Source organism: Numida meleagris, chromosome 20 (assembly GCF_002078875.1).
Source record: "Numida meleagris isolate 19003 breed g44 Domestic line chromosome 20, NumMel1.0, whole genome shotgun sequence".
Classification (NCBI taxonomy): domain Eukaryota; kingdom Metazoa; phylum Chordata; class Aves; order Galliformes; family Numididae; genus Numida; species Numida meleagris.
The window spans coordinates 1,372,749-1,398,856 of record NC_034428.1 but is presented as its reverse complement, the minus strand read 5'-3'; the positions used below and the strand labels follow the sequence as shown (position 1 = coordinate 1,398,856).

Sequence of the window (26,108 nt, the reverse complement as noted above, 5' to 3'; positions counted from 1 at the left end):
CACCCCACAACTAATAGCACACAAATAGCACTTCATGTAGTTTTGGCTACTCTCCACTATTCCAGGCAGACTTCAGGAAATCTCTTGATTTATGGTTGGGTATCCAAAGGCAGCATGCTGCCTGCTTCCTTAAGGGGTGCCTATTGGTGACATCTAGTAAGTTGGAGGTGCAGTATTTCAAACAGGGAAAACCCATATTTTAGTCAGATAACTCCATGTTTATACTTATAAATTGATTTAGTAATGAAATGAGCTCCTTTCATGGTCCTCGCTGGCTTTAGGGTCTTTGTTATGGTATACTCAGACTGCTCTTGAAATTTAGTTTACCGAAGTAGAGCCAAAGTTTTCTATCTGTATTCCCATGAGCTGCCCGACTGAATTCAATAGGGCTATTCACATTAATAGGTAAAGCAGGACTTGGGACACAGTTCAGAAAAGCCATCAAGCATGTGCTTAGGGCCTGCTGTCCCCCTGGTTCCCTCCTGCTGCTGGCTGCTCCAGGGGCATCTGCTCTGTTTAGCTGTTCGTGTTCATAGAACCGCAGAATGGCTTGGGCTGGAAGGGATCTCAAAGATCATCCAGTTCCAACCTCTCTGCTGCGGCAGGGTTGCCAACCGCTAAATCGGGCACTAGATCAGGTTGCCCAGAGCCCCGTCCATCCTGGCTTTGAACACCTCCAGGGATGGGGATGTTCATGTTCATCCTACAGATATGGTGCTTGGAATGGTGTTGTTCAGGCCAAAGGTAGAGCTGTGGCCGAGTGGTTTGCCCTGATATTTGGTTTTTGACCTTCTCTAAGGCTCTGTGATAATTCATTATCACATAAACTCCCTGCTGTTGTGGGGTGTGCGGGTGTTGGCAGTGTGCTCGCATTTTCCTGCTCTCTTTGAGCAGCAGTCTTTGAGAAATATCTCATTGTTGGGCACTGAGGCTGCTTTGGGGCTTGTGTTATAGGTGAAGGCTTGGGATTGCTGCTGTTCACCTTCTGTGGGTTTAATGTCCATTATATGGGTTCCTTTACCATGAGGGATAAAATTGTCCTGGTAGTTTTCCTCACATCCCGGCTACATTTATCAGCACTGAAATAAAGTCTGGCTAGAGTCAGATGCCCAAGGGGCTGTAGCTGAAAATTAGCTAGGAGGCGTAGGGAAGAAAATCAGCATTTCCATCCTGTAGGGCTCCTGTTCTCTCTGCTCAAGGCCTGAAGGTGTTGGGTGGGTCCTGCTGGCAGACAGCGCTCTCCAGTTCTGGTGCCGTGTCTCTAGGTTCTTGTCTTGGGATCATTTCAGATATGAGCTTGCTGCTCTACCAGGATGGAACACGGCCGAGACCTGCCAGGTTAGAACCGTGCTTAATTCAAGCTCATTGTCACTGGGGACCTGTAAAATGTTTCCCTAGGAGTTGCTGGAATGAGCAGCATCTCAGCTCAGGCTCCTCCACGAGGGCCGGCCTGGTTGCTGGTTCTGCAGGGACATGCTGGTGACATCTGCTGTGCTGGTGTGAGCCTGGCTGCTTGAAACTGTGCTTGCAGAAGGCAGACATTGTTTAGGGCAGGGCAGGAGAGCTGTCATTACCAGTAATGAGACAGGGTTTCACATTCTTCAATCCAGCTTCTTGCGATGTATGAAATGTGAATTGAAGAATGCAGCTGGATGTCGCTTGGAAAAAAAATCTCAACTTTAACTGTGAAACAAATGAGTTAATCCTTTCTTTTCCACAGCACTCTGATATTTCACACATCTGCTTTACTTCCTCCTGCATCGTCACAACAGGAAAGGCTTCTCCCAGGAATCAAACCCTGCTCACAGGGTTGCAGAAATCTGGTGGTTTTTGAGTTCCATCTTGCAGTCCTCAAGTGGGCAAAACTCCCGTGGGCTCTGTTCCCATGGACAACGTGAGGATCCCAGGAACGAGTTTCTTTCACGCAGGGTTGATGGGAAGGGAAGCTTCGTGGAGGCCCAGGGCAGCGCCTGCTGCAGGGCCATGTGCGTGGCAAGGCCTTTGTCCATTGAGCGCCGGCGCAGGCGGCCCTGCTCCCATCCCACCCCTCCCGCGGCTTCGTTAAATTCTCAGATCGTGAGGGCATGTAGGGAACAGCTGCTTATGATCTCTTCACAAGTGCTGGGTCATTGGTAAACAACCATCCCTCCACCCTCCCGAGGAAAAAAAATTATACAAAAAATGTATTCATTTTCCCCGATGATGAAGAGTAATGAAGAGCACGTGCATGCCGCACTAAGAGAGAGAGAAAAAAAATGACAAATTAAATCATGTCTCGTTTGACAACCCTTTAAGTGTAACAGATCTGCACTTGTGCTGTCTGACAGGCATGATTGATACCACGGAGCACTCGTCAATTTTTAAACACACAGACTGAACAAAGAGTCACTTCATCCCAGCGCTTGGAGTTTACAGGCAGCCCAGCGCTGCGCGGGGCGAGCACCCCTTCGTGCGGGCTGTTTTACTTGGCAACACACTGCATCTCTCTGTTTGGACAACTATATTTATTTTTATGATCCTTAAAATATTGTAACCCAGTCAACTCAACAGTCATTTAAGGTAATTTCTGGTCTGAACAGCATCTATTTTCTGGACAATTTTACAATAACGTATGTTTGCTATGGGCCAAATTCTTTGTGTAGGTACCTCTATTTCTGTGCTTTATTCATAGCTGTTAGCTGGGAAGGCCTCACAGCATCCCGTGATTTCTGAAAAGCTGGAATTTAAACCTCCTGGTTGTTTTGGACTGCGTTGGCCATAGGCTATATTCAGCAAGGCATATTATGTCTTTCTTTATTTGTGTACAAACAAGACCAAACCAGAGATGAGCTATTTAGATGATGGATTTGAATGAAAACTTCAGTCTGTGCAGCTCAAAGTGGCAAATGTAAAAGAAGGTCCTACAGTGAGGGGTCTCTGATTATCAGTGTTTCCTCTGTTGCACGGGTAATGTTGCAACTGTGAGCCTTTAAATGCACTGATGGGCTGGAGGATGATGCCTGGTTGAGTTTTACAGCACTTCCTCCTGAGTTGGTGCAAGTATCTACACCTAGATATCATCAAATTCCCTTTTACAGGATGAACCACCCCTTGATGGTGTTCATACACCTCCGTGGCAGGACTGCACAGATGTGTCCAATGCACAACGCAAAAATCTGCTCTGCAGATTATTACAGCCGATGAAGAATTAATTTACTTAGGGCACAGAAGGGGAGGGGAGGGTCTATGCACCACCACTGTAAATAGGCTGGGATGTATTTAGTCCTTTGGGAGGAGACAGAGGAATGTAATAACTTTGATTTGTAAGGACTTAACCAGTTCGAAGCACAGATTTGGAGCAGTGTCCCGTCCTTCCTCTGCAGGGAGCTGAGAAGCTCCAGGAAGCAGAGGTGATCTCTCCCAGCTCCAGACATCCTCAACTCCACCTTTCTATTTCCATGGCATTATTTATTAGCAGGAAAAAGGAATCAGCACAGCCTTACGACTTCTAGTGGCTGTTGGGAATCAAACCTGTGGTCTCCAGAAGCCCAAGGCCCCATGTGTGCTTACACACACATCACCCGCGTCTGTGCGGGGATGGATTCCTTCATCTAGGCTTTCATTCTGGGTGTCCTTACTGCTTGTCCTGGGTGCTTAACTCCATTAAGGGTAGATGCACAACTGTTTATTTAGACCTTTTTAACCTGACAGTTCCAATCAAGCTAATTCATCCGAGAGAGACCAACCATCCTTTTATTTACTTTAAACTATTTTGCCAAGGTAACCCAATCCAGGCCATCTCCATATCTAGTTTACAAGAGCAGCCTTGGTGACAACATCTGTCCTGTGTAAAATGTCAGAGAAAGTAAAAAAGAAACCTAGCAAAAATTATAAAGCTATCAGAATTGTTATTCAGATGTACACACCGAAATGAGCTTCCAGCATCACTGCGTACCCAGAGAAGAAGAAAGGTCACAAGGAGGTACTGGGGCCTTGGAGGTCCTCGTAGGGCTGCAGTATGCTCAGTGCAATTTGGGAAGTGCTCTGGGCAGGGGAGTCCATACCTACAGGTCCCTGGGAGGAGGTGGTGGAGCTGGTGGTGGGATGTGGCATTGCGAAGCACAGTGCTGTGGCTTTTGTCTTTCTCTGGTGCAGTTTCTTCGAAGGTTTTAGGTTGATGATATATCACTTTGGAAAACGTGTATGTCATCTGCACCAAATGGAGTGCTTTAGCAGGCAATTTTAAACTGTGCACAGGTAGAAGAACCTGTGGATGAAGTGCTTGGTAAGGGGCAATAGCAGGCTGTCAGACCCTGATGTAACTGATCAGATGCATCAGCAGAAGGTTAAAAGGTAGCAAAAAACGCTGCAAAATTTGGAATCTTGGGATCTTCTAATATCTGAATGGTCAGAAGGGGTTTGTGTCACGTTCCTGATTATTTGGATGTTAAGCTGCACACGGTTTCTGAACTGCACTGGGGGGATTTTACACCTCGCTCATGAAAACCTATTTATTTTAAATGAAATTGTGAAGTACTTTTGTTATCCAATAGACCGGGGAAAGTCTGATGTGGTCCCACTGTAAGAGGTTCACTTACACCAAAATGACAATTGTAGCACAGCATTAGAAATCCTGCAGCAGTGTAAGTGAGATAAGTGGCTGCGAGTGTGACGGCCCTTTGTGGCCCACAGACAGAGGAAAGCTGAGCAGCTCCCATTGCTCAGATGCTTTGGCAGCACTCGATGGCTCGTCTTGATCCTCGCTGATCCCGCAAGCTCTTGTATTTCAGGAAGAGGTGGAAGCCTGTGGAATTTATTTGTCACTTGAGCTAGCGATGACCATCGGGAATGAAACCTGTGTAGTCCATTATTACTTGCCATTGTGTTGTGAGTTCTTGTTTAAATTCACTGCCGCACAGTGTGTGGTTTGAAGGGAATTTCATGCTGGTGGAATGCTCCTTATCGACAGGCTGCAGAATAACATTTGCTGCGTGTGCATGGCACAGGCGCGGTGTGCATGGCAGGAGCTGCCCTGTGCCTCCTGGTTCAGCTCTGAGCTGGTAGGGCCGCCCCGGCCGTGCCCTGCGGGTAAAGCTGGCAGAAATGCGGTGTCCCGACATCAGGGGGGGTTCCAGCCCTCCCTTGAGCCAAGCAATAGTGAAATCCTTGTTAATATCCCTTTGTTGCTAAAACTGCAAAATGGGTTTAAATTGGAGTGGGAGAGAAAACCTGCTCAACTGAACCTTCTGATTTCAACTAAACCTGCCACAAATAAACGTAATGAAAAACATTGTCCACACGTTACAGAAGCCAAACAAACACACCTGAGAAAGCTCTTTAAATGTATTACGACTGAGACTTGTACACAGAAATGAGCCACATCTGCTCTTGGTATTGCACTCACATCCATGTGAAAGGAAAGATTAAAACAAGATACCAACATAAAAATAGATTGATACAGGAGAAGTGAGTGGGAACTCCTGGAAAGAGATTGTTAGATAGTGACTGCTTGGAATTAGTCCAAACCCAATTGCAGCACAGAGAAATTGGCTTTCTGTTGGACCATGTTCTCTGTAATGCAAACCAGCGTGTGCAGGGGGGGATGCGATTGTCATTACGAAGAGCTCCTGCCAGCATAGTAGCTCAGACACCGGGGATAGCGCGTTACGCGCTGATGCTTTCCAGGACATTGATTCTGAAGCAGTTCTGCTGGGCAGTTGCTATCAGAGGATGTGAGTTTCTGAAGCACACTTTCCCACAGGGTGTTATCTCGGCAGTACAAGGTTAAGGTCCTTCCCGTCGTACTTCAGAGAAATGCCTCCACCTTCCTGCAGTCTTCAGGTTTCAGCCAGCACCGCTGCTCTTTGAGGATAAAGGAGGGGATTCGTGTTTCAGGGAGCGGGCAGAACAATTGGGAAAGCCACCCCGTTTCTGTTACAGCATAATCCCACCTGGGAGGACGGCTCGCTTCGACTTCAAAGCCCGTCAGGTCAGAAGCCCCTCGGAGGGGAGCTCATGCTGCTGCTGTGCAGATCCCACACGGGGCTGTGCCCGGGGCTTGGCTGCAGGACCGTGGCTCAGGGACCTGCCAGCAGGGCCGAGCTCCAGCGATGGGAGCAGGCAGCTGCTCTGGAGGCAAGGCATCACCCGGGTCCTACCTTGTGAACTACGCTTGTGGCCATGTAGGGAACCCCAGAAGGTTGTCCTAGGGTTGAACAGTGGTAAAATCAACGATTTAGTTGAAAATGAGTTGTCATGTTGCTGAACCCTCACCTTCTCTTCAGATGCGTGCAATCACTGAGCTCCCTGTCCTCAGCCATTTGCTGCATGCCGCTGGACGCGGCCGCATTCCGCTCCAGAGGCAGCAGGTGCTGATTGTTGGGTAACTCAATCCAAGTATCAACTGAAGCACATCTTAAAAAACGCGAGTTGCACAAGTATAAAGGGGAGTCCTCGGAATGCGATTTTCTTCCTTCGGACCTGGAAAGCCTGGTGGTGTCTGTGGTTTTGTAAAAACCTCTCATACTTTATTTATTTTTATTCCTCTGCTAGCCCTTGGGTAAAGATTACTTTCAAACAAGCTGGTTTACTGTTTGCATAACACAGGCTTAAATTCAGTTAGAAATAGATCATTTTTCAAGTAAAATTCCCCAGAAAATAATTACAAGTATTTGGAGGCATTGGGGAAATCATCAGAAAACTTTCTCTTTAAGGCCTGGTGACACCTGGCAATTAAAAATAAAAATCAATTTCTCATTGCAGACCTTCCTCCCTCTCCTTGGGGACAAATTAAACTGAACTGCTGAAGTTTCAGGCATACTTCTAAATCCAGCATCCTTTGCTTCTGGGTAGATTCTACATTCTACAAATGATTTCTTCCTGGGAAAGTGTCTCAGATTCATATTAATGAGGATTCCATGTTTGTGGTTAGGAGAAATTTGGTCTTGTGGCTTAAGCAGCCTCAGGACTCTCATTACACACAAGAGGTTAATAATCTAAACTAGCAGTTAACTAGCTCTGGTCAGTGGAGCATTATTGCTTTTGGCTCACGCTGGCTGAGCCTGTCCCTTGTCCCCTGCAGTGCCAGAGATGCAGGTGAGACACAGGAGGCCGAGCAAGGCTGGCTGCAGGTAATCTGCTTCTAACAGGTCAGCCCAGGTATGGTTTGTCCATATCGCCAGGAATGTGTTCCTCTTCTGGTCAAGGGCTGGAAGGAAACAGTGCAGGTATTCCTGACATTGAGCAATTGCTGCTGAAACGAGAGGGCACTCACAAATTAGCTCTATCCTTCTGCACCCGGTGGAAACTTTAGTTTTAATTGCACAGACCCCAAGCAAATTAAAAAGAAGCAACCAAATCAGTTATCAGGCTGAGTTCCTACGGTATCCTGACAGCTGGAGGCCCCAGAGGCCTCTGTAGGGTCTGGAGGCTCTGCATCACCCCCTGCTTCAGCTGCAAAGAGTAAGAACAATTTTAACCTGCGAGTGGTCTTTGTGCAGTTATGGATCAAACTCTGTTCCCAGTGGAAAAAATAGGGCATGATCAAATATTACAAACCGTGGTCCACTTTTTCCAATGTGTTTTATATCAGGGATACAATTTATTTAGCACAGTATCTCTTTCTGGAACATCAGTTATCTCAGAATATCCAGAGAATTACATGTAGTCTCACTGAACTTTGTCTGAGAACAAGCCTGAGTGATGATGTCTAGAAAGCCAAAATGCTATCCTGTAAAACCCAGCAGAAGAACGATCTGCCTGGAGAGATGAGTCTGAAAGCCTTCACTGAGACAGCACCATATGCTGCCCATGCCATCCCATGCCATCCACCCCCTGCTGCCAGCAGCCAGCACAGTGCTGAGAAGCTCAGCCACACAATCCCAGTTTCCTTGCAGTATTGGGTTCATTACACACTGGGTTCCAAGACAGTGTGATGCTTCACTGCCCGCACTTAGCACGTGACCACGGTGTGCAGAGGGCTGGGCTGGGAGCAGAGGGAGCTCCAGGGGCTGCTCACAGCAAGCAGAAGAGCTCGGGATGCACAGGAACCTGCCGGGTGGTGCTGCCTGGTCCGCTCCTGGAGCCCCTCTCCGTGTGGCAGGGAAGCTGTCTGAGCACTGGCAGCTCCCTTTGGGAAGAAGTGCCTGGGACTCCAGCCTAGCCATACATCTCTGTCAAAATCTCTATGAATAAATTAACCTTTTTAAAGATTAGTGCACCCTAATACCTCAGGGTTTTTTTCTTGTTTTTTTAACAGAACAAATGCTAAAAATGCCTTGACAGACCTTGCTAGGTTTTGTGCTGTGCATCATCTACAAAGGATTATGCTGGAAATAGTTTTAAAGGCACAGCCAAGTGGTTCTGGAGAGCACTGACTTGTCTCCTCCTTTGGAGCAGGGCTTTAATCCACGGCAAAGCATGCGACTATGAGCAGGAAATCCTTATTAGGGCAAATAATAAAAAAAGCTAATGGAAATCCTCATGCTTTTCCTTCTCAAACACCTCAAATTCAAACAGCTCACAGTGTTTCACAAATGTTAGTGCACCAGAGCAGAGAAATTATCTGACTCGAGCAACTTTGAAGATGGTGGCTGCAGATAGCTCCAAGTTCCAAATTAACCTGTCAAACCTTGGGTTCAGAGTCAGCAGCCCAGCCCCTGGCTTGAAGCCTTCGGCCTCTCCATCCTCACTCCATCCCTTCCTGTGGCAGAATGGCTGCTGGGGGTCGGGGACCTGCCCTGCTCCCTGCCACCACGGTGCTGGAGCCGATCTGAGCCTCTCCAGGCGCTGGGCAGGGGGGGCCATTCCAGAGATGGCAGGGAGTGTTTTGGTTTTTGATCCTTTTGAGATGAATTATGGGGAGGAAGCTGTCTGCTATCAGAGGAATTAGTCAAATTCCTTGTCAGATGTGCAATCCCATTAAAAATGCATTATCTGTTTTCAAAGCTTAAGTATGGGTGTTGGTTGAGAGTCTTTAAAATATTATTGTAAACTTTCACTGAGAAAAAGTATTCCTGAGTCTTTCATGGAGGCTAATCCCACTTCAACTACCTTAAACCATCAGCTTCTGGGGTGGCCTTCCCAAGCAACGCCAGGCGAGAGCATGCAGTCATTCTGGGAAAATCCTCCTGGAAGATGCATGCATTGCTTTCACGACGTTGTTAGCAGCTCTCAGCACTCGGCTGATTTGTTCTCACAATGACTCTGTATCTGCATGCCTCCTCAAATTCTCCTCCTGCTTTTCTGTCTGGCATCCAGAGTTCAAACAGCCATCTGAAGCCAGGTCTGAATGTGCCCTGCAAAGAGTAAATTCAGAGTACTCAAATGTACCTGCTTGTAAATTGAACAGTGAAAAGAAGATTGGAGGAACCTCAGTCAAAACTTTGAAGTGTGTACCTGTGAAAGAAAGCCATTTTTGTTCTGCAAAGGAAGAACAGGATGTCCAGAAGCATGCAATATTATTCACTTTTTGAAACACATTCCTTGGGATTCTCTTCTTAAATATACCTGCACTGATGGCATCTGAACTCCTCTCTTTAAAGTAACTCTTGGCTGCAGAATCACACACTCTTCCTAGTTTCTCTACTCACTTTTGACATATTGATAGGATTTCCAGGAAAATCTCATAGGTTGTTGGTGTTTCTCACTGTCTTTCGCAACCAGGAATTGGCCCTAGTTGGATTTCCAGCAGCCATGGCAGATCAGAAGCTCTGCTCTCTGGCCAGCTGGTGCCATTCTGTGGATTATTCACCCAGATTTTGCTCAGGTACATGAGAACAATGGCATTTCCACCACTTCTCTTTGCAGCCTAGCAGTTCGGCCTCAAGCTTTCTTACACTGAGCAGTTGAACTCATGAGCTGAACCTCAGAGTGAGGTGGGAGGATTTGCAATAGCCCATCGACTTTGTTCACACTGCAGTACAAGTGTCAGAACGATGCTCTCATTCTGCGTGGTCTCTTTCATCCTTTTGCACTGCATCATCTGGGCCTGTAGCTAAGAATTTGCTCATCAGTCTATACAATGAAACGATGTGTTTTAGTGATAAGAAATTGCGTGCCCACTGTTTCAAAGAAAGGAAGCAACCTTAGCTGGCAGGGGACTGTGCTAGGAGTGTGGCAGCACGCACAGGCACGCTTCATGCTACTTTGGTTTTCTGTTCCATGAGCGGAAGTGGCAGAAAATGGGCAAATTCCTCTGCTCTGGCCACAGGCTCTGGCACTGTGCAGGCCCTGCGCTTCCTGCCCGCTGCTCTGGTAGTTTCTGTAACAACTCCAGGCTTCCATGTCACTGCCAGCAGCGGGACACAGCCTGGTACTTATCTACTGAAGCACCAGTAGTTATCGGTCGAATCAGGTTAGGTATCGTCGGCAATCCACTGGTTAAAATATTTTTCAGACAACAAAGTATGAAGGCAGTACACACACGTCATAAATGTTTGGGATAATGCCTCGTGTTTGAAAGCTGTTAATGGGCTTTGATTTTGTTTTGGTGATGGCTGAACTCCCAGGAGATCATCCTGAGACCTGCAAACAAATGCTGCAGGCTGAGGTAAATGGTGCAGGAAGGTGAAAAGCAGCTCCTCTCCTGCTCTGGGCAATCCGTGTGGAAATCCAGCCCCAACGTTTTGACTGAGACTTTCAAGAGAGTTTCCCTCTCTCTTCTGATCGAAGCAGAGCACACGTGGTCCTCACGTCCCCAGCAGCCCTGTGCAGTGAGCACCGCCTGCAGTGCGGCTCATGTTAATATTCTGAAGCAGAGATGGTGGTGGCACTTTCACATTTCCTTTGCTAGAATAGGTTTGTCTCAAAATTTTATGTTATTTCAACAAAGCAGGGTGTTTACCATAAATAGCGGGGCCTGCAGAAAGCCTGTTGCAGCCCTGTTCCTACTGGGAAGCAGCAGTACCTCAAGCCTGAACCAATTTAGGAGGGTATTGGCCATATGATTTTAATATTAACAAGCACAGCAAATTTGTGAGTGGGTCGTTGGCCAGTTTCATAGAGAGGGGCACCTGCAATCGATCAACGCGGCTCATGCAACAAGGTGTCAATGCACAGGAGGAATAATAACACGTATCCGGTGTGTACAGGGATCACTCAGCTCGTGGGGAGGTGTGAACATGTAGGAGAAAAGAAAACATTAAGGCAAAACATTTCTATTTGTTGGTTGGTCAGCATCAGAGTCACTCTCAGCGATGTGAAAGATGCGGGGCAAGAGGTGGGAGGCAGCAGGCAGACACGGTGCGGCTGGGGCCCTTTGTGAAGCAGGAGGGTTGCAACTGCACAGAGATCATGAGGGTCTAAATGCAAATGGTTTTAAAAACAGGCATGGCAAGCACGAGAAGCAACCCAAGGGTTGGCAAAGGGGTCTGAGTCCCTAACTCCCTTGCTCTCAGGAGGCTCGAGGGATGGCTGCCCAGCTCTTGGACACATCTCGTGGTTGGCCGTCGTGGTCCTGGCATCGCAGGGACCCTGAGCTCTGCTGGGGAGGAGCTGGGAACAACCTCCAGGTTCAGCCTCCCCCGCAGGGTTAGGACGTGGTGGACTGTCACAAAGCACTGGCTCTGTCTGAAGGGGCACAGGTCGCCTCCTGATCTCACCTTCCCCTCTGACACATGTCTGGAGCTGCTGTGTCCCGCTTTGGGTGCTTTGTCCATCCTTCCCTCTGCTTTATTTATCACGCAGCAAGTCCTGACTTAGCAGAATATGTGTGCTCTAATTCAAGTTGCCCATATGTGCTATTGGCAACATGTGCTAGCTTTATTGTGTTACTCGCATGCTTTTCTGCAGATCTGAAATAACACCGATCTTTTTTCTCCCTCCAGATGAAAAAACCCTGAGCCTACACTCTGCCTTGCCAGTCGCTGTTTCCTGTCACTTGCGATGGCCTCTTCCCAGGACGTAAGAAAATAACCTTGTGTATTTTTTACCAATGGTAATCTGTTGTTTTGGCATTCTGTGAATGACTGGTTTCAGGCGATCCTGTCAATATACCTTGCCAGCAGCCAGGTTTTGGATGTTTGCTTTGGGAACATTTTGTGGTTGAATGGCTGTGTTCCATTCCACATGTAAACATGGGCAAAAACTCATATTTAACAGTTCTAAACAGTTGGACACTGGTCAAAGAGGCTACCCTCCCCCTTCTCTTTAATGCATTGAAATTTTGCATAAAGTACAGTACAATTTAGTAGCTGGAATGTCCAGCTCCTGCCAAATGTATGATTTTGTTTTATTTTATTTTTAAAAATGCTTAGCACAAAGACTGAGCCTTTATTTGGAAGGAGATGTCAGGAAAGCAAAGCTTAATTGAATCTCAGACTGTACAATTGGAGTCACGTCTAAAAGGAAAGCTGTCTTTTCCCTCAGCATGCACTTGTACTGGAGGCCAGTTTCCACTCTCATCTGCATGAGTTTAAACCGCGTAACTCTGCATGTGGCTGCGCCAGTGTTGCTTGGGATTAGAACTTGGTCCTCAGCTATTTCAAGCTTTGTTTTTACTTTCTTAGACTTGTGATTGATTACAACGATGCCAGTCTGGTTTCTTGCCTTGGCCACTCAGAAGAGCTTGGCCCCAGCAGCAGGGCCTGGTGCGTGCTCACCACTTTCACAATCCACACCTCAATCCACTGGGAGCAGAAGATCTCTGCATCCCTTGAGAAACCTTTCCCTGTTTTGTAAGGAGCCTGGGGCAGCCCTTTGCCTATGGGTAAATCTGTCTTCTGAGGATTTTCAAAACATTTTGTGGAGGCATCTTCCTCAGCTCCTCAGACGATGGAGCCCATTTTCCACATGGAGCCCCATGTCACAGGGCTGGAGCCTGCGGGCTGCACCATGGAGCTCTCACATCTCACATTCCCAACATAGGTCATAGGATGGATTGAGTTGGAAGGGACCTTAAGGTCCCCAGTCTGTCTATCAGGCTTTTGTTGCAGAGTTGTGCTGTAGTTCTTGCGGAGGATGTTTGCTGTACAGAAAACATGAAAAGCATTCGGGAAGAGAGGTCTCACTAGGTCTGATGACATGAGCGCTGTGCAGAGGGCTGTTTAAAGGGTGGTGAGGATAAAAAGGTCTTTGTTTGCAATCAAACTTAGCCCAGGTCACAATGGAGAAGGAAATGGGTCTTTTCCTGCCTCATATGGGTATGAGGCAGAAGATGAATATGTTGGGCTCAGTGTGCTTGGGCTGCTTTGTCTTATCTCCCATAGCATGTGATCTGAACCGACGCCATAAGCACGTAACTCACACCCCTCTTGCACACTCACAGATGGCCACAGAAGTGCACTTTGTACTGCTTCTGTCCTCACACGCATTTATGATGAACTGACATCCACTGTGTAACAAAACCCATCATTTCTGCACCCGTTTTAGCTCCAAGCATGCCATTTAGGACTCTGAAAACAGCGGCTTTTCTAGTAAGGGATCCAGGAATAGCATGGCTCAGCCCGTCAGGCTTTTGCAGTGTCAGGGCACCTCCTGGCTCACTGAACGTCCCCGGTGTATTCTACCATGCATGGTCTGTAGAGTACCAGAGATCTCTGGTAGCACTTGTTGGTGCTCCATGGATTGTCTGATCACATGGTGCTGGCATACTGCCTTATTTCCAGCTGCTAAATTGCATTCAGAGGCCATTTAAAATACTTTCCTAATAAAACTTGCCTATAAAAATAGTTACTATAGCTGCTGCAGGGATGTTCTAGGAGCTGGTCCAAAAGACAGTCCCTACTGAGATGAGATCCACTCTACTAAAAAAGCTGGGAAACTTCAGCCTTAGCAGAATTTCAGCAGAAATCAACAGCAGCAGAGAGGTGGCAGGGGAAGTGTTAATCAAGCCATGTGCTTTCTTAGTTAATGCACAGTCAGTCCTGCAGCTGATGAATAAGATAGGGAGCATGGCTTGGTGGGCAGTTTCTAAGCTGTTTAAATATGTTACAGCTTTGCTTATAAAGTAGAAGAGCTTGGATTAATTGGGTAAGTGGCACTTAAGAGATTGCAGGTTAGGAGGATGCAGAATGTGGCTAAATGCAGCTTGGGTGTTCGCCTTCTTTTTTCTCATCAAATCTGTGGTTGCACTTTCCTCGTAGCTGTGGGGTTAGGACAAAGCCAATCAACTGCAGGTTTTATTGCCAGCGAGCTGAGACATGCAGCTGTTTCAATTCTTTGATCACAGAAGATAGCAGAGCAAGCAAACCCAGTGCTGATGCAAACTCCTTTTTATTTGAAAGCCCCTCGGTGCGAGCTCGGTGCAGCTGCTGGGCTCCCTGGAGGTGGCAGGGGAGGGCTGGCAGCCGCTGGCAGTGCTGCAGCAGGTATGCCCACCTCCCTCCTGGCCAGGTGGATCCTGTCCTCCTTTTGCCATTTCATGCCAGTGCCCAAGAGTGCGAGGAGCGCACTTCTTAGGAGTGAGCTTCTCCATACCCAGAGGAAGCTCTTGGAAGCTGGCACGTTCAGACTCGGTTTGCCTTGTTTCCCTTCTTGTGGACAGGAAGCATATGTGTCCACCTCAGCCTTATCTCGCCAGCTAGCTCCACGCTTTCACTTATCCTTCCGTTATCATTACTTCGTCAAGGCAAACCCTTCCAGGACTTTCTGACTCACATCCTGAAAACCTCTTTTTTTTTTCTTCTTAGAACTTTGGCCCAAGATAGAGAAATTTTTTTCTTCGTATTTGGACATGCCTGGTGCATATGCCAGATACTGCAAATAGCCCAATCTCTCTCCCCTTTGTCAGGCAGCATCTGGACTTTTTCCTTCTGTGTCATTGCCATGTAGACATTGGCTGGTCTCTCTGCAGCACAGCGGGTAAGAGGAAAAGAAAGAAGTGTCAGGGAGCCAGTCCCACCACGCAGCTTGTTTCAGGGCTGGATGCTGTCTTGTGTTTTGCAATGGGAATGTAAGGGCTAGCTTTGAGGAACTCTATTTCAAGACGTAAGCTCATAGCGATGATCTAAGTAGAGGGACCGGTAGTTCTGAGAAGCAGAAGAGAACCTTCCCCCGAACAGCAGATTCCCACATTGAATCACATTCATGTCAGACACCCCCACCATCTGCCTGCCCCCAGTACCAGCACCTTGTGCTGCAGTGCAGGCGGTGCCTGGGACCTTCTGGGTCGATGCTGAAATAATGAAAGAGACGGAGCACAGTGAGGTGTGGGTTCTGCATCCTTGGGATGGTCCCTGGCGCTGTGCCTGCAGATGGAAAGTATCTCACCCGGGGATGTTAAAACACTGATTGCCAGTGTCTGATTCTGCTTTCTGGGAATGTTTCCTTCTTTAGTTTATTCGTCTCCAAAACTTAAAATTGCAAAAGTGGTCTCTAAGATGGTATTTTTAATTTTCATTTCTACATGAAAGCTGAAACATGGAAAGTGTTGGGATTTCTTTTTCTAGCGAATTTTAAATGAAATGTAAGAATGACTTTCAAGCTTGTCTAATTCAACTGCAGGCATTTGGAATATTTATCCCTTCTGTCTGACTTGTTACTGTCTTAATTTTTCATTTTTCATAAATGTCGTGGCATCACTTGTTTCTTCACTGTGCATTACAGGAATGTGATCCCTCAGACTTGTGGGACCATTATCTAAATAACGGCTGTGTATGGCTGATCTGATCTCAAGTATCAAAATTAAGAGCAAAATCACTTTACTCAAGTCGACACTTTCTAAAGCACATTGTGTGTTGGAAACACCAGTCAGCTCTTAAGCATCTCTGCGTTTTCCCTCACGTCTTTCAGTGCAATTGACATTTGGGGCCCTTAGGATTTTACAAGAGCTGAGCACTAAGTTGCCCATATTGGCTTCAGTGGCACTGAAGTGGAAGTGAGAGCAGATGTTTAGGAACCCCTCTGCAGGTTTGTCGTTCTAGTCCAGGAATGAGCCCTGTATGTGTTCTTGTCTTGACATCCCTATAACAGTCTTTGCCAGTAGGTGGGGTTCCAGTCCTATTAAAAAAACCTGGGAGGCTAGTCTATAAACGCTCGTTCCTCTTGCACTTACATACACAAGCTGGCCACATCTGGAAATGTTTGATTTGATATAGTGTCGTTTTACATTGCAGAAATGAGCGTAAGCGGTTTTTTAACCCACCAAGTGAGAAATGTGATCTGGGTTTTACTACCGACCCTTTAAATAAAAAACAGATCGCTTATTAAACCATTATCTATCAAGGATATGGAGAGAGTTAGAAATATCCCAGGATCAGAACCGAAATTGGAACGGACACATTGCTGTCTACTGTCCTATCCCGGCAGCGCAGCCCTGCACGAGCTGAGTTCAGTGCCTTGCATGGGGAAACCAGCACAGTGACAGTGCCAGCAAGCAGCCCCAACCCTGCCCCGTGCCTGTGCTTGCTGTGACCGCTGCCATTCAAGTGCAGGGCACTGCGTGTAGGAAATCACTGAAATGCGTTATCGTGCGTGACGTGTTCTCAAGGTTTGGATGCTACTTCTTGTGCAGCAGTCGATCAGAGGATGCTGATGGGGTCCTTAAAGCAGCCGGTCTGTTCACAGCTGCATCCTCAGTGCAAGCAGAGACACTCAGTGGGCCAAGCTCCTGGCCAGCAAAATAGAATTCAGAGATACCGTGCTCTTATTTGCCAGCTTTGCCTCCCGTGTGTATCTCTGCTTGAAAAGGAATTGCAGCGAATGTGGAGCTCTGTGGGCTGCAGCTTAAGGGATGCGTGCTGGCGAGCGCAACCCATTTGTTCACATGTTCAGTTTGAGCGAACGCCGCTTCCGTGCTGATACGGGCACATCCCTCTGGCTTTGATAGAGCCCACGTGAGCGAAACCAGAAGGATTTGACTCCCTGTGAATTATGACAGTTGGCATCTGAAATGAAACAAAGATCAGATCTGAGATGGATTTTTGCCATCATGTTGCATTTAAAAGCTCGTATTACTTTGGTTGTATTACATTGCATCACACTCGACCGAGTCAATGTGTCATAAAGCTGCCTAATGTAATTGTACGCTGCATAAATGCGACAGAACGCCTTCAAAAAGTGATATTTCATGCTTGCTAGCTAACGCCTCGGCAAAGATTAAATCCATGAAAAGTAAGTATGTCCAATTGTTGGTTTGGATCAGCAAATAATTCATTACCCACATTATCTTTTTTGAAATGTCACCCCATGTTGTAAATCACCGAGGTCCTGCCTAAAATGCCAAGACAGGGCTTTTTTCAACGAGCAAATTAAATTTTAGGGCCGATTCACAAGTAGATTTCTCTTGCAGCAGCACTGCCCATCTCCAAAGCAAGGTGCCTGCCCAGAGCGCTGCCTCCCTCTGCTGGGGCACAGCTCCTTCATCCCAGCCTCTGGGCCGGGCCCATCCAGCAGCACGGGGTTCTGCCATTCCACAGCTACTGTCAGCCTGGCCCTGAGTGCTCCGCCAGCAGGAAGGGAACATCTCTGCTCTCCTTGCTGGTGCAGCATCATTCAGACTCACGGGTTGTTGGTGGCAGGAATGTCCAGGAGCCACATTCGCTGCAGACAAAGCAGGATTTATTTCCTGCGTTAGTTAATAGCACTTCCTTTCCCCGGTCAGCATTGGGACTGGAGGGTACAAATCTCAAACAGAGCAGCAAAACTCTAGTAACATTTTAACAGGATTTATTAACTTTATTTGCTTGAATAAACATGGGGATCCTCAAGCACTTTCTGTTTTGAAGATTAACAAAGAAGATGGATCCTGATGCTGGGCTTTCAGCGTCCTGTGGGCACTATTCTCAAGTTCCTTCACAGATCTCAACCTAAATCTTCTGCTGGGTCGCACGAAGGACATCAGCCCCAAAGTGCACACCTGCATTGCTGAGTGACAAAGCTTGTGGGTAACACAATATTTCCACAGCTGGCTTGTAAGCTCTTCATTGTCAAGTAGGTTCAAAAGATTGCTCATGCCCATAAATCTCTGTGCCATCAATATACAGTGGTACGAAATTGCAAGATATTTGTACAGAGCAAATACAATCTTTATGAGTATTTTTTTTTTATCACAGAGAGAGGAAAACAGCGCACACCTTAAATGCAAGCATCAATTTGGATGAAGTAATATTGGAATTCATGTACATACATAAAATTTTATAGCTATTATTTAATGCTTGTTACACCTCAGTTCCTATCTGTGCATGGAACTTGTTTGCTCTTTATGTTCCTATGAGTACTTTACATTCAGTTTCTGACATCTCTCTAGAGCTATTTGCCTACCCAGGTAATGAGCTGTTTCACATTTGGTGCCAATTAGGAGACATTCCAGGCTACTGATACAGTTACAAATGTTGATTCTCAGAAATGTGTGAAATGTGTGGACCAGATTCAGATCCATTCATTCTAAAGCACGGCAACACCAATAACTTCAGATGAGTCATTCTTGATTTATAGATCTGATTTGTACACAATAAAAGAGCCTGGCCCTAGCTATTTCCCTGCTACAGTGATGTTTGCTTTGGGGGGCTAATTACACTGCAGGCTGCTGCTTGCATAGGGTTGACTGTGAGCTCATGGTCCAAATGCACATCTGAATGTATCCAAGTATTTAGGGGAAAGCCTTTGGATTGGGCTTGGAGCTTGGGGCTCGTAGTTCACCTTCCTACCTGGTGTGATCACAAGCAATCTGCTGAACCTCCTCTGCTCTGAAGCTATCTATTCAATTTCTGCAATAGATAGATTGCATTTTTTTCTTGACAAAACTCATAGTGATTGCCCAATAATTCTAATTTTTGAAGCAATCTGAATGTCTTGGTTGAAACTTTTCCATTTTGAACAATGTTTTTATGCCTCTATTGAAAAAATCAACAGACTGTTTGTGAAAAAAAACACTGCCAATTCCATATGGAAAATGACTGAAGGGGATGTACAAATGTAAGATTGCCTGCTGAAACATTAACAGATTTGTCACACTGTTAGTCTCAGAGCGAGTCCCTGCAAAGATGAGAAGAAAGCGATTCCGTGTGGAGCTGGAACTCCTCGCTGTCTGCAGGGCTGTGCAGAATGCTCAGCAAGGATGTTCTTGTGCATTCTCAATTCTCAGATGCTTATTTGCTGCTGAAAAGTCACCTGTTAAGGACAAGTACTGCGCCTGGATATTATAACTAGGAAAATCAGGGAAATCGGTGCATTTTGGTGCATATCCCACTGCTTATGCATGACTAAAGATATATAACTTCCATGCTGAAGCTGTACTTTGATCTCAGGGTATTCCAGTTTAATTTGTTTTGTTAGCTTTTATCCCCAAATCTTTCTGCCTGGAAAGTGGAGTTTTCTGCACACACCAGAGTTCATGTGCGCAGCATGGGCCACAGTGGACAAAGGCTGAAACTGACATGCTGCAGAAAGCTCTCCTTTCGTTTTGGGTGTCATTTTTTTCATTCTTTGTGTGGCGTTCCAGTTCTGATCCTATCCGCTAATATCAGAGTTTGATGTCCCAACTTTTCCTTGTTAGCACAGGGAAATCATAAGCTTGTAGTGAGTGATAGCCAGTGGGCCTGGGATTGATTACAAACAAAAATCCCAGATAAGATCATAAATGTAACCCATCCCTGTGATGTGATCGTATCAGGATTCAAGTACGTCTAAAAAGTTGTTTCCGATTTTCAGCCACTTCATCTGGTTTCCATCCACCCCAGCTGGGAGCAAAGTGCTCTCCTAGTGGACTCTAATCCATGCCAGCCTGGCTTGGAAGAAGTCCTTGTTTCTGTTGTTATTGTATTATAAAAGTGGATAGAAATGATTTGGACAAGATGGCCATTTCAAGGAGGATCAGTTCAAACACCGCTGAGATAAAACTGGAGGGATAACAAGGGAGCAGGGCTGCCTCCCCACCTCATTGCTTGCCTTCCCATTCCTTTCCTGAAGTTTAGATGCATTTAAACAAACTGAAAACTGCGTTTTTAACACCCTGAAAGGAATGGAGAACTACCAGAGATTAAGCCAGCACTTGATTAAGAAAAGAAGAGCAACCGAACCGACACGTGGCCAGCCTCAGCAAAACCCAGCACTGCGGTGCTCGGTGCCTGCTGCTCCGTTTTGGGAAGAGGTATTTGCTCAGCTTGCCTCCCTCCTGGCACTGCTGCTGCTCTGTCTGCGTGCATCGTAGCTCCCAGCCGCTGCTTCCCTGGCTGTAAAGGAGCACTGGGACACGGTCCCGCTGTCTGGAAGCAGGCTGCGCCTTGCTCCTTCCAGACCATGCTCTCCCATCCATCCCTCGCCCCTGGTACCAGGTGATTTAATGTTACTGTGGCTTTAACGGCCTCCTCGCTGCTCTGGCTACACAGTAGTTGTCTCCTGTGTGACTGTGCCTGGGAAAATCTATTACTGGAGTGCCATTAATCTGAGGCTGCCGCCTCTGGCACTTTCTGACTCTTCTATTTAATGGGCCTCTGCTTCCGGAGCTCTGGAGACATGCTGTTTTCCTCTCTTGATCAGCTTTGTTTAATTATCAAAATATTTGATGCAGAAAATTGACATTAGTTGTGAAGGTTTCTGCCTTCCTCTTCCTCGCAGCCTCCCTCCCCGCTTTGTGGTGACATTGAGATCTTCTGCACGTACCACCTTCACCTTAAAATAGGAAACCGTGTGAGCAATCATTTGCTCGGCCTGGCACCGTGGGCTGAGTACCCGTGCTGCTCAGGGGATGCAGGGGCCTGGGGAGCCCAGCGCCTCTTCCAGGCTGAGAGCATCAGCCAGCGAGAGGCTCAGCATCGCCTGCGTCCCGTGGGAGCTGAGCCTCCCACTCCTGCTCCTGTCTTTAAAGCAGCGACCTGGAGGCACTGCAGGTGCTTTGGTGCACTCTGCTTATAAGCACCAACCTCGCCGCCACGCCGCTCGCTCCAGCACTTGGGGTGTCTTCACAAAGAGGGAAGACTAAGACCTCATTAGCAGGAAAAAACACCACTGGTGAGGGGGCAAACTCAAATAAGATCTTAGCACTGGAAGTCCTTAGCTGCGGGAACAACCAAGAAAGGGAAGTGGGAGCTTTTCTGTGCTTGAAATCTCTAAATTGAGACTGGATGCTATTCTGGAAACTGTACTCTTCCCAAGCATAATGTGATGAAGTTTAGTGTAGGATAAGAAGGTGTAAGTGTCTCGCTCTTGTTCTGGTCTGTGTTTCGTGCTGGGCTTTGAGTCTCTGCCACGCTCTTCCCAGCACTGCTCCTTGCAAAGGGAAGGGATTTTGCTGAGGCTCTGCAATTCGTGCCCTTTCTGAAATCCTTGTCCCTTCTTTCTGTTGCCTCTCTGTAAAATGCAATGAAGTGTGAATTACTGAGATTTGGGGCTACCGGGAGGCAAAGCAGGGGAGCTGTTTGTGTAACCCTGAAAGGCAAGAGTGCCACGGTTGTGTTCCTTCCTCAGACACGTGCCTGTCTGCTCTACAGGACTCAGTCCTTTACTACAAGCATTTACTGCTCCCTCCGTCTCCATTCTGTGTGCTGTACTTCCTTCACAAGACACAGGCAGGCTGTAAGGAAAGCGGGGAAAGTGCAGATGGGGCCCATGAAAGTTATCCAGCTCACTATTGTGGTGACTTCCAACGAGTAAATCACTTTCCAGCATTAGTTATCCTCATTTCCCAGCAACACCTTGGATGCTGCTGTCATGATCAAACTGAGAATAGCTGCTGCTTGGTGTTTGTATGGTTTATTTGGGGTCTCACTATGTGTATAAATATTTTCTATTCCACATAAAAATGAATAACCAAAATGCTCTGGGCTCAGGTTTGTTAGCAAACTTTTCATGACAGCTCCCACACTTCCTTAAATAAAGGATCAGACTGATGATTTGTGAAGAGCTGACCAGTTTCACTTGCTAGTCCATGGCTATGTAATTAAATACAAAAAAAAAAAAAAGGAAAAAAGAAGACAAGTTTATGGCTTCTTTTTTCTCCTGTTTGCATGATTTATTCTTGCATGGTTTAACTTTTTCAGCCTCTTACCTCTCTCTTGTACTTTTTTTGTATTAGGAATATTTCTGGTGATGTCAGTGAAGTTACCTGTGTGCAGCTCTGGAGCAATCCGTTGCAGGCAGCTGTGGAGCTCTCTGGTGAGTAACGAGCATGCTGCAGAGATAATTAGATTCAAATTCTCCTTGTGAATATCCGCTGTTAAAAGATCAGTTCTCGGTCTCCATGCTGTTTGGTACTCAGAGACGCAAAGCTGGCCTAGTAATAGGTGTTCATTGCATCACGGATTTAGGCATAAGGAGAGGAGGATCTCTGGCTTCATTTATACTGCAAATGAAAACAATCATAAAGATACAAACCACAAAGGTGCAAAATGAGTTTTCCAATTCATAAGCACAAGCCACCAGGAGTTAAAACCTCTTGGTTTCTTCCCATAGTGCCCCAGGCAGTAGTTTTCATATATATTTCTCCATGGTCAGAAGTCAGAGCAGACCACTGCTATGTAAGACCTTGACTTTTTTTCCCTGACAGTTACAATTATTACAGCCCGGGGGACTCATTTTCTCAGTCTGGCCACCCGCTGACCTAGCCTGCAACCAGAATACACTTTAAAACAAACAAACAACAGCTCTGCTCCCCTCTCTTTGCTTCTCCTCCCCCAGCTCTGGAATATTTTTACACCGCACCCCTTGCAAAAGGATATTAGCCACTATTGCTGAAGGCACAATCACATTATCAGCACCATTCTCTCTCTCTCTTTCTCCCTCTCCTCCCCCCAAAGATAAATTTTTTATGTTGCTATTTTCTTCTCTTTTGTATTTGGCATTCGATATTTACTTGATAAACTGCAGAGCTGCTACTAAATGGGCCCTGATACAACTTAATAAATACATAACAGCATCCAGACTGCACTGTATTACTTTGCTGTGTCCTGGGCTGCTAAGGATCCTTGGAGATAATGCCAGCTAAATAAAAGCTATGCCTTAGCGCAGGGAAAAAAGATACTTATTTATTCTGGAATAATTACTTATGCATTAAATGACTGCTGCTGCTGTTGAAACGAGCTGGCTGGTATTCCTGGCTTTCCCAGTCTGTCTTTCTGAAGTGCACACATGCGCTGTGTTTCACTCTCGCACGCACAGAGCCTTGCTGTGCTGAGCATCTATTCTTCTCTGGATGAATACGTAAGTAATACACAACTAACACATTTTTACTGGGAGATTTTCCACTGTTCTAGCCAGGAAATGTCCACAAGCAAAACCTTGACATCTGTAGGTTAAACTTTTAGAAAGAAGTCTGTGTTTAGGTGCAGTGCTGAACTGAGGCGCGATTCAGTATGTGAGTGTGGCAAGACCCAAACACAGGGGCTGGGCCCCATGACAGAGAGATATGAAAGTAAGGAGATATAGTAAAAAGTCACAGATCAAAGCTGACATGGGAGTAACTCGCTTTCCTCTAGAAAGCACAAACTTTTCTCTGTTTTTCTGTTTCCACTGTCATATTGTAATACATCTAATCTTTTTATCACCAAGGTTTTAGCATCTTTAGATTCTTCTTTTTTTTTTTTTTTTTTTTTAATACAGAGAACAATTTAAACCAGGTAATTGCTGATCACCTCATGTAGAAAATATTACTCCCACATCTGCAAGCGCTTCCCAGCTGTGGTTGAGTGATAGGAACCACCACTCAGTGTCCTGGAGAAGCACACGTGTTTCTGAGATGACTTGTTTTCCCTGTGATAACATGGGTGGAGAGGATGCGTGCTTGCTTAAACACACAGACACAACAGAGGTGCATTCAGGAGTCATTCCTGTGACCTCCTCTCCACTTTCCTTTTCTAATATGGCTGGATTTTCTTTACTGGAGTATTTTCCAACTGTGTTCTAATTGCTGAAACCAGCAGCATAAAGTACCATCAACCAAAATGAAGTGCAGCAGACTCACACAAGCTGCAAAAACTTTGCAACACAAAGCCACTTCACAAAGAGTTTAGCTCTATAGAAACCACAGTGAATGCCATGAAGAATCCCAGAAAACTTTGCATGATGCTTCAAAATGCACCACAGGGATCCAGTGCTTGTTACCTCCTGACACCATCTTTCTGTAAGGGAAAAAGCGCAGAGCGATTACCCCGGGCTCTACGCATTCAGCGCTAATATTGCAACGTTTCACTTCTCACAAAGAAGCCAACAAGGACCTCTGATTGCCCCCGTGAAGCTCCCGGTAAGGAGCAGGTCACTTTGCTCCAGCCCTCTGAGCTGGATGTGTGGGCACTGGTGTGCCCACTTGACAGGTGCCTGGTGTAGCAGACGGGGTTGTCAGTGCTGCTGGGGGTTATCTGCATTTAGCTGCAGGCAGGAACTGAACCACAATGAGCATTAGAAAAGCTCACTGTTCTACGTTTGTTTAGAGACAAGCCATCTCAAACTTGTTTGAAGCCTTTTTTATTGAATTCACACTCTTGTGCCAAGCACTGAAAGATTTACTTTGGCTATTGCTGTAAGATGGAAAGCATATGAATGCGTGGCTGTCTGCCAGCCATGGGTGAGCAGTGAAAGGTCTGCCACAATGGACGGTTACATGGAACAAATGTGAATGCACCGGGCAGACGTGACTGAAGAAAGGCCTTGGCGTTCAAAGAGCTGTTTGAGGCTTTATCCAGCGACCGAAGCAGGGTCAAGAGATAACGCGGCCAACCTGCAGAGTTTTCAGCTGCAGCGGCTGGAAAGCAGCGAGCTACAGGTATGCGTGCGTGCCGCCTGCAGGAGCAGCTGCCTGGCTCTCCTTGCGGCTCCGGCTCTTCCGCAGATGCCACCTGCAAAGGCAAAGGCCCACTTGGGCTCACCCAGTGCAGGGCGCCCCAATTGCTGTTGTGTATTTCTTGCAGATGTTGCCATAATTTTGTTGTGGTACAATTTGACATACGACTCCCTGCTGCATCCGAAAGGGGCACATTATCTCAATTAATGTTTCACAGCAAACGTGGCACTGATAGTATTCATGGGACTAAGGACTATTACCATTCTCATGGTGACTAGAACAAGAATTATGACTACGTGTGTTTTCTGCAGCAAAATTTGCCCTCGGGCTCTTTTTTTTTTTTTTTTTTTTTTGCTTGTGACAATGTTCCCTTTTTCTTCCTCCTTCTGTTTTGATTTCTACTTAAAGTTTTATGGCTCTGTCCCCTCCAGGGTGCTATTATCTTGTATGCTAATAGGGCTATGCATATTCTATTAGCGTTGTCAGTGTGAGATAAGAGGCACATTCTGTAAGGAGCACTCAGGGGGTAATAATCACAGCAAGGGGTCTCAATGTTAGTACATTATCAGTCATCTTCACATTTCAGTGGAGCCTGTTTATGCACCTCTTCAGCTGCGCAACTCAGACACTGAAAATTGCTGAATGTTTACGGAAACTGTTGTAGAGGAACATAATGAGATCTGAGATTGACTTGATAAAGGAGCCTTCTCCCTTGTTGCTTCCAGATACAAGATGTTTGGAACTGTATGCAGTAAGTAGGATAATATGTTATATGGCAGTTAGCAGCTAAAAGCAGGCTCGGATCCGTATTTCAGGCAATAGAGCGAGCTATCTAGGAAAAGAATTCTAAAGGCTCCTCACCATCGCTGTTTCTTCAGAGATTTTTCTTTCTCACTTTTCTAAGTGGTAATGCATAGATGAGCACACCTGGTACACATCAATAGGAAGACTGGCCATTTGTACACCCTTCAGACTTGAACTTGAATAATTGTAAGTAGGCTCACGGAAAGAAAATGAGTGACGGCATGCGAAGGGCGAGTGAGTGACCACCGGCAATACTTGGTTAGTTAAATAACATTCCTTGGTTGCAGCAGTGACCAGTGGTACATGGAATAGGTGTCATGCAGACGTTTTCTTCGGCTCCTGCTGATGCTGCGGGCTGGCCAGGCAGGTTTCTGCTGCGGGAAGCGCCTGATGTTTCTCCCAGTGCACTTGTCATAAACGCGGGGCCTTTATGCAGACCACGGGAATAGAGCCTGATGAGGAATGAGACAAAATGCAGGGCTGGGGAACTGAGCACGCGTTCAGAACGAAGGAACAGGCAGTTCTTGGAGACAGACAGGGAACTCTTACAATAAAACTTTTCCTTTCTGCAAATAGAAAACTAAACATCCTGTCACGGGCAAAGCCTTTAGGAGAGCCTTAAAATGTTGCTCAGTATAAATATGCAAGTTCCTAAGTGCGGAGATGCCTAGCTAAT

At 46.4% G+C, this 26,108-nt stretch overlaps 1 protein-coding gene across 6 annotated transcripts in view; it reads left to right on the top strand.

Annotated features, from left to right (window-relative positions):
* Positions 1 to 26,108, top strand: part of PRDM16 (PR/SET domain 16) — a 338,929-nt gene that overhangs the window by 19,406 nt on the left and 293,415 nt on the right. For 5 of the 6 annotated variants that reach the window (XM_021417567.1, XM_021417566.1, XM_021417565.1 and 2 more), the window contains exons 2-3: positions 11,805 to 11,880; positions 21,929 to 22,008. The gene's annotated coding sequence lies outside the window, so the exon portion shown is untranslated. Of the gene's footprint in view, positions 1 to 11,804; positions 11,881 to 19,874; positions 20,006 to 21,928; positions 22,009 to 26,108 lie in introns of all 6 variants that reach the window. The other variant, XM_021417564.1, reaches the window with a different exon arrangement.